We start from the raw sequence: 19120 nt of genomic DNA, 5'->3' as shown, positions 1-19120 counted from the left end.
TCCCTCACCCAACCCCAGAATAACATCAATATTTATTCAGCCTTACCATGTTCCCGGCACTGTTCTAAGCTCTTTCCATGTATTAAATCCTCGTAGCAACCCCATGAGGGACATATCATTATTATCCCCATTTTACAGAACAGGAGACTGAGTTACACAGAGATCACATAACTTGCCCAAGATCCTAGAGCTGGAAAGTGGGAGGACCTCATTCCCAACCCATGCTGTTCAGCTCCCCACATCCACATTCTAAACCTCTCAGACAAGCCAACATCAAAGCTGCGTACCAAACCAAAAACCAACACATCAGATCCCTCTGTTTGGTTAAACACACCATAAATTTAGTCAATGAGGGGGAAAAAAAAATCAACCGAACTATTTTTGTTCTCTTTTATTTTAATTAAATTGACCTCCTGGCTGGTGCAAAGCCACAATATCAGGAATACTCTAGACAATGTGCATAGCAGGCAGAGGTTTCAAACTGGAGGACCACAGACCAGATTCAGCTCACACATGTGTTTGCTTTGGCTGGATCAGGTTCTTTTTCAAAATGTTTTAAATGGGGCATGTGCTCTCTAGTTTACCATAGACCCTGTCACTCCCTAATGCCTAACACCTGGCCCACTCACTTACAGGGAATCTGAACTAGCAGCCTGTGATGTAAGGAATGCTTGGTAACAAAAGGAAAAGGAAACTCTTTTTGTTGACTTCGAAACAGTATTTGGGTAATAATAAGATATGTTGAGGGCTTACTCTATGCCAGATCTCATGTGCTTTACACACTTTGTATCATCTGATCATAGAAACAGTCCTGTGAGAGGTTAAGTGGTGTGGTGACCATGAGAATGCACCTGCTGGATTTGAAATCCATCACACCCCATCAGTGTCGGGTACAACAGGGAAATTAAGGCAGGCTCATTCCTAGAAAAGACGGGCTCCTCTGACAGCCACTTGGATGCCCCAAACTTCCTCGGGCTACACAATGTGGACACTTCCAGGCACTTCTCTCTCTCCTTCTCTCCTTCACTCACGGGCAGATTCACACCACAGTCTGACTTCATTCACACAAGCACTTCCCCTAATGAAGTTCTTGCACACTGCTTCTCAGAGCAATGTTGGCTTCCTGGAGGACCCATACTGACACAGGGTCACAGAACTAGCAAGTGACAGAGCCAGGATTTGAACCTGCCCTGATTCAACCAGCATCCACCCAACTCCACAAGCCAGAGCTCTGAACTACTACCTCAGACCCTTTTTTTGCCTTGGCCTCTTATTTTCTCAACCCCCTTGGTTCAGAGCAACCAGAAATCACCATCTGAACCCAAGAATGAACCAGGGGCAGCAGGGAGAGTTTCAGACCCCAAAGCCAGGCATGATGCCCACACCTGGATGCCTAACAGTCGCCATGGTGACCAGGAAAGTACGTGGAGCCCAAGGAAGGGAAACACAGGTGACTGGAGAGGGGACATATGTCTATGGTGCTCTTTTCTCAAAGCACTGAGGGACAGCCAGCCTCTCCCCCAGGGCTACAGGGAAGCAAAAGCCACGCAATATTAGAGTGAGCACTGGACTGAGAACCTGGGGGTGCACCCAGCCTACCCCACAGAGATGCATCAGCAAACAGGATGAGTAACCCAGGGCTCTGTGGCCCATGAAGTATTTTCATGTCTACCATCATCACATTTGATCCTTAGATATAATCATTATAAGTGTAAGGACTTTTAACTGTGTTAAAACATGTTTCATTTCCCACTTGTGAATTTCACCTTGTTAATCATCACTAAATAAATCCCTGCAGCAACGCCCCACAGCACAGGCTGTGTAGAGTTGCCCTTGTGAGAAGTAGCCCGATTTTACATCAATTTGGTAGGAGTGTCCTTATAACTTTTGTTGTGGAGTCGCATTTAACACCCTTCCTTGACTTCCCTGGCCAGAGTAGATCTCCCTTTACCAGCACTCACACGTCTTCTCCTTGCTGCTCAAGTGTCAGCACCTTGGAAGAGCGACTGCCTCTCTCCTCAAGTGCCCCCAAGGTACTCCAGATCACTACCGTGTCTGCCCCGGCATCTGCGTCCTAGGTCAGACCATTCTCAGAGACGCGCTCCACATGTGGTAAAAATCCACCCACCTATGTTCCTGTGATTTGGTGTCACTTTATCTTAGGAATTCTTATATGTTACAAGAGAAAATATTATCTATCTTCTTGAACCAATAGAGATATTTAGGCCCAATAAGCTTATGCAACTTGAGCAAAGAGATGTCCTAAATGTTCTAACACCCAAACCCAATCTTAAAATCTTCTGTTTAAAATTCTCCAATCATGTCCCATAACTTACACTAGCTCCTGACCTTTGTTTTCCCCAACTGGACACATGACAGGTCACATTACATAAGCAATACCCTCTTTGGAGATATGGTGGGGGAGGGAGGGGTGTCATTCCCAGCATTCCAATCCCATCTCTTTCTTTCTCTCCCACTCAAAGAAGCACGTTCATACACAAGTACAAGAGAGGGACACTATTGTAGACCTATGTCTGCATTTATTCTGTTTTTACTAAATAAATTGTTGAGAAGCTTCTTTCCAGGAAACATTATCACTTGTAAAATGCTTCCCAATGAGATGCTGTGAACTAAGGTTGAGACTTCGGCCCAGAAGCTAGTAGGTGCTCAGTAAATGGAGGTTGAATAAATACAGGCATGAACAGCAGGAAAAGGGAGAGGATGAAGTATAGTGGGCTACTAAAGATGGTGGAAACTTCCTGGGTTTATGAAGGGCCTAATGATGTCAGGTGCTGGGCTTGCAGAACCAAAGGGAATCCAAACTTAGGACAGCATTTCCCAAACTGCAGTCACTCAGAACCACCAACTCTAGTTGTGTGTGTATATATATAGTTTCACCTATACTATTATTTACTTCATAGATTTATATTAAAGCAACTTTCACTTCTAAAAAATTAAATACATCTATTGAAAAGAGAAGCTTTGTAACACTCCCATAAATAGAAAACCAATATCATTTGTCAGAAGTTGCAGGCAATCATAAAAAATAAATACAATGAAGACCTACCCAAAAATCAAATTTTAACTAGAATTCTCTGCTGAAAGCTCTATGCTGTGAGGCCAGTTCTCTCTTTATTAAAAGAAAAGGGAGGGGGCAGAAAAGTATTAGAGCCATGCTGGTATCAAATTGAGATATTCTCCTTGGTGTAATCAGGTTAAAAGAGAAGAAAACAGGATTGATAGTTTTACTTCAAAACACATCCCAGACAAGACTCCTTAACTTCAGCATTGATACACCTTTGTGCAAGTCACCATCATCTCTCTCCTAGCTCTTTGCTTCTCCAAGTGTCACCTAACTGGTCGACTGTACCCTCTCTGGGGTCTTAGCCTGGGTTGAGACCCCTTGTCTCAGCCAGGGAGGGTTGTCTCGGCCAGGGAGGGAGGCTCTTTTTCCGCTCTAATTTGCAGAGCCAAAAAGGAAACCGATGCTGAGACTGGAAGAGCACAGCTTTATTCAATGGCCAAAGACTGGAGAAGCAGGAATTTAGTTTGCAAATCAACTCCTCAACCCAACTGGGTAGAGATACTATATATATAAGAAGGTCGAGGTAAAAGGGAGGGGATTGGAAAGAGGGAGGCATATTCATGAGTTATCTAAGAACAGGGGTGTGGTTTGGACCCAGAACTGATGTGGCATTCCTTTTCAGTCCTTGTATGGGCTTTTCCAGTTGTTCTCATGGCAATTGTCAACTAACTGTCATGATGTTGGTGGGTGTGTCATTTAGCTAATGTATTACAATGAGCATATAATGAGGCTCAAGGTCTACTGGACGTCAAGTCTTCCACCACCTTGGGTCTAGTTGGGTTTCAACCAGTTCTTGTTTTTCTCTTTGCAGCTTCCTCCTGAAACTTGGATGGGAACAATTTGTTTCCATTCCAGGAAGGGGCAGGGGTATGATTCTGGGGCAACAGCCTTGGTAACAAAAGTTTGTCCTGGACCTGCAGCCTCCCATCCCCTGGGAGCTTGGGTTTAACAAGCCCTGCTGGTGATTCTGATGCAGGCTTGAGTTTGAGAACACAGCCTCCTATCAGGTCTAGCCAGATTCCGTTCTGCCTCCCAGCCACACCCACCAACGTTCCCTTCTCCTCACAGCAGCCGAAGTGATCTTTCTAAAGTCATAAATCATGTCACTTCATGTCCCTGTTCTAAACTTCCAAAGACTTCCCCTGGGCTTAGAATAAAATCCAAACATTTTCCTTTTCCTGCAAGGGTCGGAGGCTAGACCCCTCTGAAACCTAATTCCTACTACTCTCCTCCCTGCTATGCTTCAGACACCGTTACCTTTTTTAAGTCCTTCAAAGTCCCCTGCCTCAGGGCCTTTACACATTCTGTTCTCTCTGCCTGGAAAGCTACTCTGCCAACATGCCCGTAGTTCAGTCTCTTGCTTCATTCAGTCCCTACTCAAACGTTACCTCCCTAGAGAGGCCCTGACCACCTCACCAAAAGGCCGCCCTTCTTAGGGTGACCAGCTCATCCCAGTTTGCCCAGTTTTAAAACTGAAAATCCCCTGTGCTGGGAACCCCCTTCAGTCCCCAGCAAAATGGAACAGTTGTTCAGCCTACAGTTCCCATCACTCCCTCCCACAGAACCCTGCTCTGTTCTTCTTATCTTATCACATGTTCATACCTTTGCTTTTCTGTTTTCTTTCTCTTTCACTAGACTGTGAGTCCCGTGAGGACATGGAGTTTAGGGTATTTTGTTCACAGCTGTATTCCTGGCACCTAGAACAGTGCTTGGCACACAACTGGTGTTTAACTAAGATTATTTGACAAAAATATCAAAGGAATGACCCTCATGGTTTATTTAATCTATTGTTTACAGTTTAGCTGCCTCTCCTATTTGGCTGCAATAAACAAAGCTTTCTCCAGATCCTTGGGCTAGGTAGCCGGGAGCGGATTTATTGAGCCAAGGAGAATGCCATGCTTAAGTTTTTGATACCCAGTGTCAAACTGTTTTCCAAAAGAGTCAGACACACACTGCCCCCCACTTCCCACTGCACCCAGGATCCCCCATCTACCTCCACCCTGGCCAAAGCCAGCATTATCATTGTTAAAATCCTTCCTTGGTGCAAACGTAGCTGTTTGTTGTTTTAATTTGCATTTCTTTGATTACTATGTAGGCTGATCATTTCCCCATGTACTTCGCTCATTGCATTTCATCTTTTTTGAGTTGTCTGTTCACACCCTTTTGCTTGTTTTTCTACCCAGTTTCAGGACATGGATTACTGATTTGCTTGAGTTCTTTGAAAAAGAAAAATATTAGCCCTTTCCCCTCATACATTAAAGGCTTGATTCTTTGCATTTTCCGAACCCTGCATTCAATCGTGTCCCCTTCATATTTCCTTATTCCTCTTTTACATGTTCACACCCCATTTTGCATTTCTCTTTCCACTGGGTTTTAGGGGTTTTTTCAGTTAATTATTGAATATACACTTAGAGAAAGCCTCTAAAGGCTTCGCATGTCATTCAGAGTAGAAGGTACATTTTTCAGAATCATCTGCAAGGCCCTCCGTGATCTGTCTCCACACACCGCCCCCACCCCCCCATATTACCTTTCTGACCTTAGTTCCTACTCTTCTGCCCTTGGAGCTCTCTGCTCCAGACTTTCTGGCTTCTCTGCTGAACTGCAAACACCCAGCCACGCCCCCACCTCAGGTCCTTTACACAAGCTTTTCCTCTGCCTGGAAGGCTCTTTCCCCAGGTATCTACATGACTCCCTCCCTCCCCTCCTGCAGGCCTTTACTCAAATGTCATCTGGATAAGTCCTTCCCTGGCCACCTTACCTAAAATTTCAGTCCCTGTGGTAGACCCCCTGCAAAGATGTCCACATCCCAATCCCTGGGACCTGCAAATATGTTACCTTATCTGGCAAGAGGGAGGTTGCAGATGTTTTTCAGTTATGGATTTTGAGATGAGGAGGTGGGCCCAATCGAATGCCAAGGGCCCTTATAAGAGGAAGGCAGAAGGGTCAGAGTCAGAGAAGGAGATATGACAACACAGCAGACGCTGAAGTGATGCAGGGCCAGGAACCGAGGAACTCGGGCAGCTTTTACAAGCTGGACGAGGCAAGGAAATGAATTGTCCCCTACAGCCTCCAGAAGGAATGCAGCCCTACAGACCTGCTTAGACTTCTGACATCCAAAACTGTAAGATAATAAACATGGATTGTTTTAAGCCACTACAGTTATAGTACCTGTTACAACAGCCATAAGAAACCAATACGCCCCCGATACCTTCCACCCACCTCCTGCTTTCTGTTTCTTTTTGTCATTCATCACTGTCCAAGTTCCTATAATTTTATAGATTCCTCTTTTTTATTTTTGCCTCCCCTAAGAGAATATAAACACCATGGGGACAGGCATTGTCTGTTTTGCTCACTGTTGCATCCCCAGCACCTGGAACAGTGCCTGGCATGCGTCAATAAACCTTTGCTGAATGGACGCAGGAATGGGAAGGAAGGAAGCTTTCTTCGCAGGTCAAACAGAAACTCTTGTTCAGCTGAAGTTGCTGGAAGGTCACTACATCCAAAGGGCCATTCTGGGTAGAACGAGGTCTTGAAGAAGCTACTGGAAGAACATGAGTCTGATATTCTAGAGAACTCCCGAGGTCACTCCATCCTCCACCCCACAAACAGGGGCACTTGGCACACCTGCGCACTCAAGCGGAGGAGAAAAGCCGGCACTCCAGACTCAGACTGGGTTCATAGTCTAGGCTCAGTGCTGCCCAGTAGAATTATATTTGAAACCTGTTATGTCATTTTGAATTTTCTAGTAGACACCGTTTAAAAGTTTTGTTAAGGGAATTCCCTGGCAGTCCAGTGGTTAGGACTCTGCACTTTCACTGCTGAGGGTATGGGAACTAAGATCTTGTAAGCCGCTGGCACGGCCCCCACAAAAAAAAAGAAGTTAAAAGGTGAAATTGGAGTGGAGGGGAGGGATAAATTAGGAGTTTGGGATTAACAGACACACACTACTATATATATAAAATATATCAACAACAAGGACCTACTATATATAGCACAGGGAACTATATATTCAGTATCTTATAATAACGTATAAAAGAATCTGAAAAAGAAAATATATATATATATATATATATATATATATATATATATAAACTGAGTCACTTTGCTGTACACCTGAAACTAACACAACATTGTAAATCAACTATACTTCAATTTTTTTAAAGGTGAAATTTTAATAATATGTTTTATTTGGCTTAATATATCCACGACATTATAATTTTCAGCATGTAATCAATTTTAAACGTTAATGACACATCACACTTTTTCCTATACACTAAGTCTTTGAACCCCTGTGCGTATTTTATGGCAGTTTCAGTTTGGACATGAAATTTTTAACAGTTAAAGTGAAACAATCCCACTGAAACAATCAAATTGTTTTCACAGAAAAATACACTGCTTCAGTTTTTTAATTAAATGTCAATTAGTAAAAGTTAAATAAAATTTAGAATTCACTCCCTTCTGGGCTCCGGGCACATGTGCAGAGCTCAGCAGCCACATGTGGCCAGTGGCCCCCGTTTTGGACAGCGTGACCCCACAGCACAAACCGTTGTAGGCGATGTGATCTCGCCCACATTGTTGAAGCTCTCTGAACCTCCTTCCACCACGTACAGAACAGGCGATGATAACAGTAGCTATTTTGTGGGCTAAATGAAATCATGAGTGAAAAGTAACTGGTCCACAGTAAACGCTTTATAAATTGTAGCTATTGTTACTCCAGGGCAATTTCTTGTCTTTCCGGTTAGAAAGAAGTAGACTGAACTGACATTTAGGGAACACCTACTGTGTGCCAGCCCTAAGCTGCAGATGATGCATCTCAAACTTCCCAGCAAACTTTCACAATTAGAGTTGTCGCCTCCACCCCGCCCATCCCCAACCTGCTCTCCCAGTCGGCTGGATGAAGCCGGCCTCCCTGCTGTCTGGTGGGGCGGCTGCCTAACAGAAACGGGGTGGGGGGGGCGGGGGGGGGAACAGAGCCGAGCATTTCAGTTCCCTTCAAAGACAGCTGCCTGGGAGGCTGTCTGCTGGCCTTCCTGCTCTTTTTCCCTGTGCCCCTCCCTCGCCCCTTCCCTCTCTCTCTCCCTCTCTCCCTCCCCCTTTGCCCAGAGATCCTGGAGTTGCTTCCCCAATCTGTTTAGACCGCCCCTTGTCTCAGCGATTTTTCAACACGGTGTTTTTCTCCCCACAGGGAACGGGGGATGGCAGATCATGACTCAAACCCACTCTTAAAGGGGGAGGGCCCCCCCAGCCCCTCCCCATCTAGACTTAAGCTTCCTGAGACATGAATAATTAGAGATACCAAGGAGAGCCATGGAACTCCCAGAAACATCCAGCTGGTTTCTTCAGCACCCAAGGTGTTCTTGCAGAAAGTGGCGGCAGAGCTCCTGCCTCACCCAAAATCGTGGCGGAAAGAGCTTGGATGTTGGAGTCTGAAAGACTGGGTTCCCCCCTCTTAACCTCGTGGCCTTGGCCAAGTTGTTTGATTGTCCAGTTTCTTCCTCTGTAGAATACAGCGATCCCCTCCTGAGAGGTCACTGTAAGAATTAATGGACGCATCCTCAGACCCTTGAGGGCAAGAACCGTGGCTAGGAATATCTCATTCACAGCCCCATCCCCAATACCAAAGCAGTATAGTATGTGGTGTACAAGTATTGCATATATAAAACTATGTATTTTAATGTAATGACATTGAACCCCCTCCAGACCAGTGAAAACGTGCATGTTACTTCCTGAGTACCAGGGCCGGGATGAAGGTGTGGCAAGTGAGGTGCAAAATTTAAGGGGGCACCAGAAAACCCAGTCATCAAGATAAATAATATTTTGCTGCAACATTCTAAAAAATCAAAAGGGATGCAAAAATATCCGTGAAGAACAAACACTCTAAGTTTTAAAAAAAGACAAGTCCAGTATTACCAGTTTTTCCCTCTGTCTCCAGCTTCTGGCACTGCCAGGCATGGTTTAAGAGTTTTTCAAATATTAACCCATTCTATCCTTATAGTAACCCTGTGAAGTATACACTTCAAATACTAATCATTCGGGCTTCCCTGGTGGCACAGTGGTTGAGAGTCTGCCTGCCGATGCATGGGACACGGGTTCATGCCCCGGTCCGGGAGGATCCCACATGCCGCGGAATGGCTGGGCCCGTGGGCCATGGCTGCTGAGCCTGCGCGTCCAGAGCCTGTGCTCCGCGGCGGGAGGGGCTGCAGCGGTGAGAGGCCCGCGTACAAAAAAAAAAAAAAAAAAAAAAAAAAACAGTACTAATCATTCAATCCTTATGATAACCCCATGAGGTAACTACTATAGTTCAGATGAGGAAAAGGGGGCCCAGGAGAAGTGATGAATTTGCCCCAGGTGGTTCAGCTCCTAAGTGGCAGAGCTGGGACTTGAACCCAGGCACTCTGAACTGAGAGACCCACTTCCCACCCCATCCCGTTCCTGTCTATGACACAGCTCTTGCCCACTGGGGCTTGTATCATGAGATCAGGTACTCTGGCCACAGTTTTGGTGGTTGAGCAGGGCCCTTGTCCTGTCATTCGAGTCACAGACATGTACCATGTCTGCAGGCTGGGTTCTGCAGACACAGAAATAACTGTACAAAACAGTGCAGTCCTTACAAGGGTGGGTCCCTTGCACCACGAGTGCAGGGCTCATGCCAACTGCTCTTCAGGGCCTGAACAAGGGCTCCATGAGGCTGGAAGAGGGCATGACTAACTCGACTTTAGGCAGGAGGTCACTTGAAATGCAGAGGCATTTCCTGCCTCCCATCCCGTGACAACTGATGCACCTTTGAGAGACGAGTAAGCGCTTGTCAGCTGGACAATACAAAGCAGCCATTTCCCCCTTTGACACACACACAGAAACTCGGCTCAAAGTGATTTTTACCAAAGGTACGTAACTCAAGGAATAAAGATCGCTCGGTGTTCACTTTTGGTTCTTCGTGGGTTAGCAGACGGCCCTAAACTCTCCCCTCAAGATCCTTCATGAGCAGCATGAGATGATGGTGATGAGCATGTCAGATACTCAGCACTTTCTAAGCCAGGTGACCTTGGGCAAGGCACATAGTCCCCAGCCTCAGTTTCTTCATCAATAAATGGGGATAGTGATGCCGATACCAGAGTGTGGGGATTAAACATAATAAATGGATATAAAGTACCCAGTATAGCGCCAGGCATGTAGAAAGCACTCAGTAAGTGGTAACTACTGTCATTATTTTCAAAAACAGGTCGCAATGTCTACTGACAAATGCAACCTACGTTTACAAAACAATGCAGCACCTCAGTCCTTGATGAGAAACAATCCGTTAAATGGCCTGTTTGAGGCAATGAAGCGTAAGTTCTTTTAAAAACTAAAGCGCGAAGACATCGTGGGACTTCCCTGGCCGTCCAGTAGTTAGGACTCCACACTTCCACTGCAGGGGGAATGGGTTTGATCCCTGGTGGAGGAACTAAGATCCCACATGCCACGACGAGGCCAAAAAAATATATATATATTAAATCGCAAAGACATCGTTACCTGAAAAGTCAGAAAAGCTCATTAATTCCACCCCCAGGGATTCTGTTTACATTGGTCTGGAGGGTCTAGGCATCATTACTTTGTAGTCTTCCCAGGTGACTCCATGGGCAGCCAGGGGTGAGAACCACCAAGAAAGCAGGAGGGAAGGGGTTCTGGTGGGAGGGGGCAGGGCTGGCAGTGATCTGGTAGTAGATCCAAGGATGTTAACTGGAGTCATTATTCATTCACAATAGCTTCACTTTTCATGTGCTTTCTATATAAATGCTATATTTCATACTCTTGACTTTTTATTATGGAGAATTACAAACATACACTAAGCAAACAAATGCATATAATGCATCTTCCTGTGCCACCACTCAGGTCCCCAAATCAGTGACCATGGCCAGTCCTGCCCCATCCCACTCCCAGGCTCTGCCTCTGCCAGTTATTTTGAAACAAATACCAGACATGAAACCATTTTATCTGTAAGTATTTCCCTGTGTAACTCTAAAAGAGCTCTTTTTTAATACAGTCACATGACCATTATCACATCTAACAAATTCATAATTCCTTACTGTCCTCAAATAAGCATACAAATTGTCTCATGAATGTCATACTTTTTTTTAAACTTTTTTTCAGGATTTAAAGAAGGTCTGCACCTAGGTAATGGGCTGGTTCATCTTCCAGGTCTCATATCTCAGTGCTTCTCACACTTTAACATGCACATGAATTTCCTGGGGATCTTGTTAAAATGCAGATTCTAACCAAGTAGGTTTGGGGCAGGGCCTGAGATTCTCCATTTCTGACATAGTCCCAGCAGGTGATACTGATGCTGCTGGTCTGTGGACCCTCCTTAAGTAGCAAAGTTCTATTTCATAATATAAGGAAATATTTTTTAAAGTCATGTTGACATCTTTGGGCTGACTCAGTGATTTGGCAGGCAAATCACCGCTGGCTGGGAAGGGCCGTCACCTTCCCCTGAAGTGTAACTGATAATCACACCTGCTGTGGGTGTTTAAATGCCAAAGGCAACACCTGAGCTCCTAGAATTGGTACCTGACACACTGACCATCCAGAGGTTCATCCTGGCAGGGTCTGGCCCTCCTGAAACCAGAGGTCACCTTGTTACAATCCTTGGAAGCTCTGAAAGTACACTGATTTTTTTCAGTTTCTGGCAGGCAGGCAGAAACGCAAGCTGCAGAAATAAGGCAGTTACCTTTTCTTGCAGTTATAGGTTTAATTAAAAAGCCCTGTCCTGTCAGATTCCAAGCACCCTCCACTGATCTGCGAGACCTATTGATTGCTTAGCTCTCCCCGCAAGACACAGTGGCGAGAAGACTTTATCTTCCTTTAATCAGACCTGCTTCCCTCAGATCCAGTTCTGACAGGGCTGCTGGCTTCTCCTCACCTGCTTGCATCGCCCAGTGCTCAGCCAGCCCCGAGTACAGTGGGCGGCACCAGCATCAGCCACAACAACAAGCTGGGAGGTCTGTGCCCCAGGGAACTGCCGGCATCATCAGCATCACCATGGCCAACGTGTATCGAGCCTGCACCACGTGCAGACACTATGTCAAGTACTACTTCAAATGCATTCTCCCCTCTGATACATTAACGTAATTAATCGTTCTCTGTGTTATGATTCCCTGATTACATAATCATGTCGCCTGCACCGGGCATTTGTTCTCTGTCATATCGCCTGTTCGGTTTTCGTCACAGCACTTATCACTACCTGAAACCATATATATTTCTTTGCCTACCTGATCGTTGTCTCTGCCCCGATGGTAAATTCCGTAAGGGCAGGGATTTTGCCTCTCTCGTTCAGTATAGAGTCCCCGGCACCTAAAACAGTTCCTGAGCACATAAAAAGTTCTCAATAAATGTTGAGAAGGTTCATCCATGTTGTCACATATTGCAAATTTTCCTTTTTTATAAGGCTGAATAGTAGCCCCACTGTATGTACTGTATGTACTGTATACATTTTCTTTATCCACCCATGTTGATGGACACTTAGGTTGTTTATCTTGGCTATTGAGGATAATGCTACAATGATCATGAGAGTACAAATCTCTCTTCAAAATCTTGATTTTTGATTCTTCTGGATAGATACCCAAAGGTAGGACTGCTGGATCATATAGTGGTTCTATTTTTAATTTTGTGAAGAAACTCCACACTGCTGTTTTCCACATCAGCTGTACTGTTTTGCATTCTTACCAATAATGTGCAAGGTTCCAATTTCTGCACGTCCTTTTCAAGATTTCTTATCTTCTTGTCAAGAGGGCAGATCTCCTGTTAAATGTTCTTACCACAATAAAGTAAAATTTTAAATAAATAAATGTGTGTTGAATTTGGTTTATCATGTTTATTCCTCCTGGCAGCCCTATGAGCTCACTAGTCTTATACCCATTTTACAGGTGAGGAAACCGAGGTGCAGGTAGGAAAAGCAATTCACACAAATGTCCTGCACAGGAAGGTATAGAGCAGGGGTTGAAACCCGAGTCTATCTAACTCCAGCAAGGGCTCTTAACCTGGGGTCCATAAGCATGTAACCTGAAGTCAGTGAACTTGGATGGGAAAAAGACATTACCTCTTATTAATTTTCTGTACATCTAACTGAAATGTTACATCTCCTTCCATTATGAATGTCGGCAACAAAACTGCTGTAGTGTCTGCAGCCCCCATGACTTTGTCACCAATTGGAATCAAAGATATTTTCATGTCTCATTAAGTTTGTTGCAGATATCTTAGAACATCATTTACACTCATTACCTGCTTAAAATTACAATCATAATAATGCAGCCGACCCACCACCAGATCTTATGTGGTGTGTTAAAGAAGCAGAGTTTGGCTTTGTAATAGTTTGTTAACTGTATTTCAATATAATTGTTTGCCTGAAATAAGCCAGATAAATACTGCATGTCCACCTATACACTTATAGCTTATATGAGGAATCTTAAAAAAAAAAAAAGGTCAAACCCATAGAAACAGAGAGTAGAAAAGTGGCTTCCAGGGGCTGGGTGTGGGGGAAGCAGGGAGAGGTTGGGGAGAGGGTATAACTTTCAGTTATAGGATGAGTAAGTTCTGAGGATCTAATGTATAACATGGTAACTATTGTTGACAACATGATATTATAAAATTGAAATGTGCTAAGAAGTAGAACTTAAATGTTCTCACCAAAAAAAAAAAAAGGTAAATATGTAAGGTGATGGTTAATTAACTTCATGGTAGGAATCCTTTCACAATGTGTATGTATATTGTGTATCAAATCATCACACTGTACGTGTAAAATTTTACATTTTGTCAATTAAGCCTCAATAAAGTTGAATATACTATATATGTATGTATACTATATGTATATAGTATATATACTATATATATAGTATATATACATATATATGTATATATACTATACATAGTATATATATATACTATATATGTATATATACTATAATATAGTATATATATATATGGTTGCCTTTGTAATCCTATGGATTCTATATTAAAAGCATTACTCTGAGCTGGAGCCCAGGCACAAAAAAGATAAGAACCTGGCTCTGGAGCCTGTGCTCTGACCACCTGGGTGAGCGTTAGAAGGAACCCTGCCCAGTACTGCAGTTCTTCTCCCTTCAAGGATGGGGACACCAAGGCCCAGAGTGGGAAAGTGACCAGGTAGACACCAGGGAGGTAGAGTCTGGGTCTCAACTAGAATCCAGGTTTTCCCATTCCCAGTCCAGCACCTCTGCAGCGATCCCACACTGCCACCTAAGGACGCAAAGCATTTCAAACCTGTGGCAGCCCAGCAGGCTGTGGGCTGCAGCCAAGGGATGAGCCACCCAGAGGCCGTTGAACAGTGGATGAGGACTCCGGTTCACAGTGCTGCAGTGACTTGTATTCACTCATTCATGCAAAACAGTCATCATTCACTTGCACACTGCCCTGCCAGTGAGGATGCAAATGAGGTCAGCCACCTTGAAAAGCAATTGGGCAGTGCCTAGTAAAAACGGGGCTGTGCATCCCATCTAACAGTGATTCCACCACCTCCACCCACAGTGTACACCCCAGAACAGTGGGTCTCAACCCTGGATGCACACTCAAACCACCTGGAAGCTTCTAAAACCACTGTTGCTTACCTCCAGATCAATTGAAATCCTTTTAAGATTTCAGAAAATCTTAAAATCTTGAGAAATGAATTAAGAATCTTTGGGGGTGGGGCATTGGTGTGATTGTAAAAACTTCCAGGTGATTTTATCTGCAGCCAAGTTGAGAACCGGTGTCCTCAGGAATCTCTGAATGTAGGCATGACAAGGCCCACATGGTTAAGTTCACTGGAGTGCCCTTTGCAGTAGCAAGGAAGCAGACACAACACAAATGTCCATCAACACAGGAATAGCTTGACAAACGAAATGATGAAACATTATACAGAAGCTAAGAGAAATTAACTCCATCCACATGTATTAGCAAGGGTTGATCAAAAACACATTGTTAGGTGAAAAAATATCAAGCTGCAAAATATACAATATAGCATGGTATATCTTTGGGTCTTTTGGTGTTTTTTTTGCAGTACGCAGGCCTCTCACTGTTGTGGCCTCTCCCCTTGTGGAGCACAGGCTCCGGACGCGCAGGCTCAGCGGCCATGGCTCACGGGCCCAGCCGCTCCGCAGCATGTGCGATCTTCCCGGACCGGGTCACGAACCCGTGTCCCCTGCATCGGCAGGCGGACTCTCAACCACTGCGCCACCAGGGAAGCCCTATCTTTGGGTTTTTTAAACAATACTAAAGATGCATACAGATGTATGTGAAAGTATTTTAAGGTCCTTAAGGATACATACTATGTTCCTATCAGTGAGAGATGGGAATTAAGGATGGGTGCTAAAGGGACTTTAGTTTTATATTCTTTTTTAAGGAGGAGAATGTACTTATATTTTACCCAGGCAATTTTAATTGATTCTAAAAATTAGTATATTTTAAAATATTCCAGTGTCTTCTATGCATTGTACTAGATGTGGGAGAAATGAACCTGAATAGGAGACTCCACAGCAGATAGTCCAGAGAAGAAAGATCAAACAGCTAGAAGACAGGGGTTTCATCCTGCTATAGGCGAAGGGCTGTGGAGGATGGGAGGAGGTGCTCCTAAATGTCCTGGTTAGCACCTGCTGCATAACAAATCATCCCAACAGTCGGTAGCATAAAATAGCCATTTTATTATGCTCATGGTCTCTCTGGGTCAGGAATTCAGACAGGGTAACAGTGAGGATGTTCCATGATGTCTGGAGTTCCAGCTGAGAAATCTAAAGGGTTGGGGGGGTGACCAGGTGGCCATCTAGAATCATCTGGAGGCAGCCTCACTCACATGTGGTGATTAATGCTGGATGGCTGCCACAACCTCCATGGGCTATTGTCCAGAACACCTACGGGGGGGGCCTCTCCATGAAGTCTCTCCATATGGGCTAATTTGGGCTTCCTCACAGGGTGGGATTGGGATCCAAGAAAAGATAGAAGTGTGTGGTGATTTTATCCTCTAGCCTCAGGAGTCACATAGCATCACTTCTGCTGCACTCTTTGGGTGGAAGCAGTCACAAAGGTAGGCCCAAATTCAAGGGGACAGGACATAAGTCCCAGCCCTCAATAGGAGGAGTGTCAAGGTCACATTGTAAGAAGAGCACGTGGGATGAGAGACATTGTTGCCACCATCTTTGGAAGATGCAATCTGATACACTAACCTATCCCTTGGAGCGAAGGGATGGTGGTGTCAGACAGGGCTTCCTGGACAAAATGATACCCAAGATGATGTTTAAAGGACAACTAGGAGTTGGCCTTCAAAAGGGCAAGATCGGGCTTCCCTTGTGGTGCAGTGGTTGAGAGTCCGCCTGCCGATGCAGGGGACACATGTTCATGCCCCGGTCCGGGAAGATCCCACATGCCACGGAGCAGCTGGGCCCATGAGCCATGGCCACTGGGCCTGCATGTCCGGAGCCTGTGCTCCACAATGGGAGAGGCCACAACGGTGAGAGGCCCGCGTACCGCAAAAAAAAAAAAAAATTAGGGCATGGGCACATAGCATACTTAGGAAGCTAGTCATGAGTTGGGCTGGAGGAAGTGAAAGATGAAGGAAGTGAAAAGATGAGGAAGTGAAAGATGAAGTGAAGGTGAAAGATGAGTCTGGGAAGTGGGCAGGGGCCAGACAGTGTGAGATCTCTTAGGCTACATCAAGGATTTTGGTCTTGATGCTTAAGGCAATGGGGGCCACCTCTTGGGTGGGTGATGAAGGAGGGGAATGAGAGGAAGCAGTGAGGCCAGCAAGGCAGACATTGTGGTCACCAGGGAAGAGGTGACAGTGGCGGTGGAGGTGGAGAGAAGTGGACAGAGCCAACAGATGCTTTGGAGGCAAAACTGATGGATTTGATGATGGATTCTATGTGAGGAGTAAAGAGTTCAAGAATATGTCCCTTCCATGAGGCAGCTTCTAGCTCTGTGGGGCCCATGCCTGGTGGACTAATTCCAGGTCTGCATCTCTCCACATTTTCCCTGGTCCAGCACCTTTTGGATCAAGAAAACTCTGGCTAAAGAAGGAGCCTTCCATTAAGAAGATCCTGAGGTTCAGCATATCTCAGATCAAAGACCAAAATTATCCTCTTGGGGGAACTCCCTGGTGGTCCTGTGGTTAGGACTCAGCACTTTCAAGGACTCAGCACTTTCACTGCCATGGCCCCACAGTGCAATCCCTGGTCAGGAACTACGGTGTCATGTGGTGCGGCCAAAAAAAAAAAAAAAAAAAAGACTAAAATGATCCTCTTGGCTCACCACATCCGAGTCCCTTGTGTCCCAAAACTCATTATCCTACCATGGCACCCAGTGACAATTAGTGGGAAATCGTAGAGACAGCTCCTGATTGGATGTAATTTCCTTGAGCATCATGAATCAATTACTCTGAGTAATCAACTTTAATGCCCTGACACTCCACCCTCTATGAAGGCACCTCCTCTTTTGCACACACTCTCTTTCTTCCCAATGAATGAATTGCGAGCTCCTTGTTTATAGGGACCAGGATGTTTTCACTAGTGATTAAAGAAGCAGGTCTGCTTGTCCTCTTAGCAGTGAGTCACAGGTGACTGTGGACAGGGATGGGATAGGGTTGAGACTAAGGGTCCCAGCCCCCACCCCAGGTATGGGTCCCAGACTCTGCCCAAGGAGTGGAGTGTCCTGCCCTGGGTCCTGTGGACCTGCAAAGCCAGATGCCCTCAGAACATCAGCCATACTAGAAACACTGCTTCAGCCCACAGCTCCAAGGCACGAACCCTCAGCCACGATTCCCTCATTCAAGAACAAACGCTGAGGGCCTGCTCCATACCGGGCACCGTTCCAGAATCCCTCACCCTCAGGGAGCTTAATTCATGTGGAAAGAGATATGCAAGAAACAAAAATACATAGTATGGGGGAATTCCCTGGCGGTCCGGTGGTTAGGACTTGGTGCTTTCACTGCCGGGGCCTGGGTTCAATCTCTGGTCGGGCAACTAAGATCCTGCAAGCCATGCAGCGCAGCAAGAAAAAAAAAAGAAAAAACAACATAGTATGAAGATGGCGAGATGACGTCCTGTGGGGAAAATTTTCGATGAAGAAGTGGACAGGGATTCCCAGGAGGCAGGGAGGAGAAGGAGCGCTGCAAATTTAAACAGTGTCTTCGGGGACTGTCTTGTTGAGAAGGTGACTTCCGGGAAAACCTGAGGAAGCAAGGGAGGAAGCCACGAAGATGTGGGGTGGGGAGCGATCCAGGCAGAGGAGAGGGCACAGCATGTGTAAGTGTCCTCCGGCAGGAGGGGCATGGCGTGTTGGAGCAGCACCGGGGGCCAGAGCAGCTGGGGAAGGAGCAGGGAAGGGACAGTAATAGTTGGTGAGGGCAGAGAGGAGCTGGGGAGCCAGCGGACAGGGGGCCTTTCAGGCCACTGGGAAGATACGGCTTTGACTCTGAAGAAGATGGAAAGTCATTGGTGGTTTGAAAGATCACTCTAGTTGCTGCTCCTGCAGCTGATGGCAATGATGATGGTGACGATGACAATAATGATGACGGTTGTGATGGATCTTCTTGTTGTCGTGTTGGCGTTTTGGTTTTCTTTTCTTTTTTATGTTTCGTCCAGCATCTAATCTCTTCCTCTTATACACTAGTGGCTCCCATGGGAGGGCCCCATTTTGAATACCTTTGGGCTCTGACCTGCTTCAACTGAATTTCAAAACCTTTTTCTGGAGAATATCACACTTACATGGTGACTTCCAGCCCCACTCTGCAGATCGCTGCTTCCTTTGCAAATTCTGCATTCGTCTCTATTTTTACTTTTATTTTTTAAGTTGAAAGATTGTATCTTGTTGATGTTTTGATCTCCATGTTTTTATTTTATTTTTTTTAAATAAATTTATTTTATTTATTTACTTATTTTCGGCTGCATTGGGTCTTCGTTGCTGTGCATGGGCTTTTAGTTGCAGCAAGCGGGGGCTACTATTAGTTGCGGTGCGCAGGCTTCTCATTGCGGTGGCTTCTCTTGTTACAGAGCACGGGCT

General features: G+C 45.3%; 1 long non-coding RNA gene across 2 annotated transcripts in view; it reads right to left on the bottom strand.

Annotated features, from left to right (window-relative positions):
* LOC141276480 (uncharacterized) overlaps positions 1–13720 on the bottom strand; it is a 358207-nt gene extending 344487 nt beyond the window's left edge. Inside the window, exon 1 of one of the 2 annotated variants that reach the window (XR_012326090.1) lies at positions 12331–13720. This is a non-coding gene — a long non-coding RNA (uncharacterized lncRNA). The remainder of the gene's footprint in view (positions 1–12330) is intronic. The other variant, XR_012326091.1, reaches the window with a different exon arrangement.
* Between the last annotated feature and the right edge of the window lie 5400 nt (positions 13721–19120).

Source organism: Tursiops truncatus, chromosome 15 (genome assembly GCF_011762595.2).
Source record: "Tursiops truncatus isolate mTurTru1 chromosome 15, mTurTru1.mat.Y, whole genome shotgun sequence".
NCBI lineage: Eukaryota > Metazoa > Chordata > Mammalia > Artiodactyla > Delphinidae > Tursiops > Tursiops truncatus.
The sequence above is the reverse complement of the archived record's forward strand: the minus strand, read 5'-3'. Positions and strand labels throughout refer to the sequence as shown.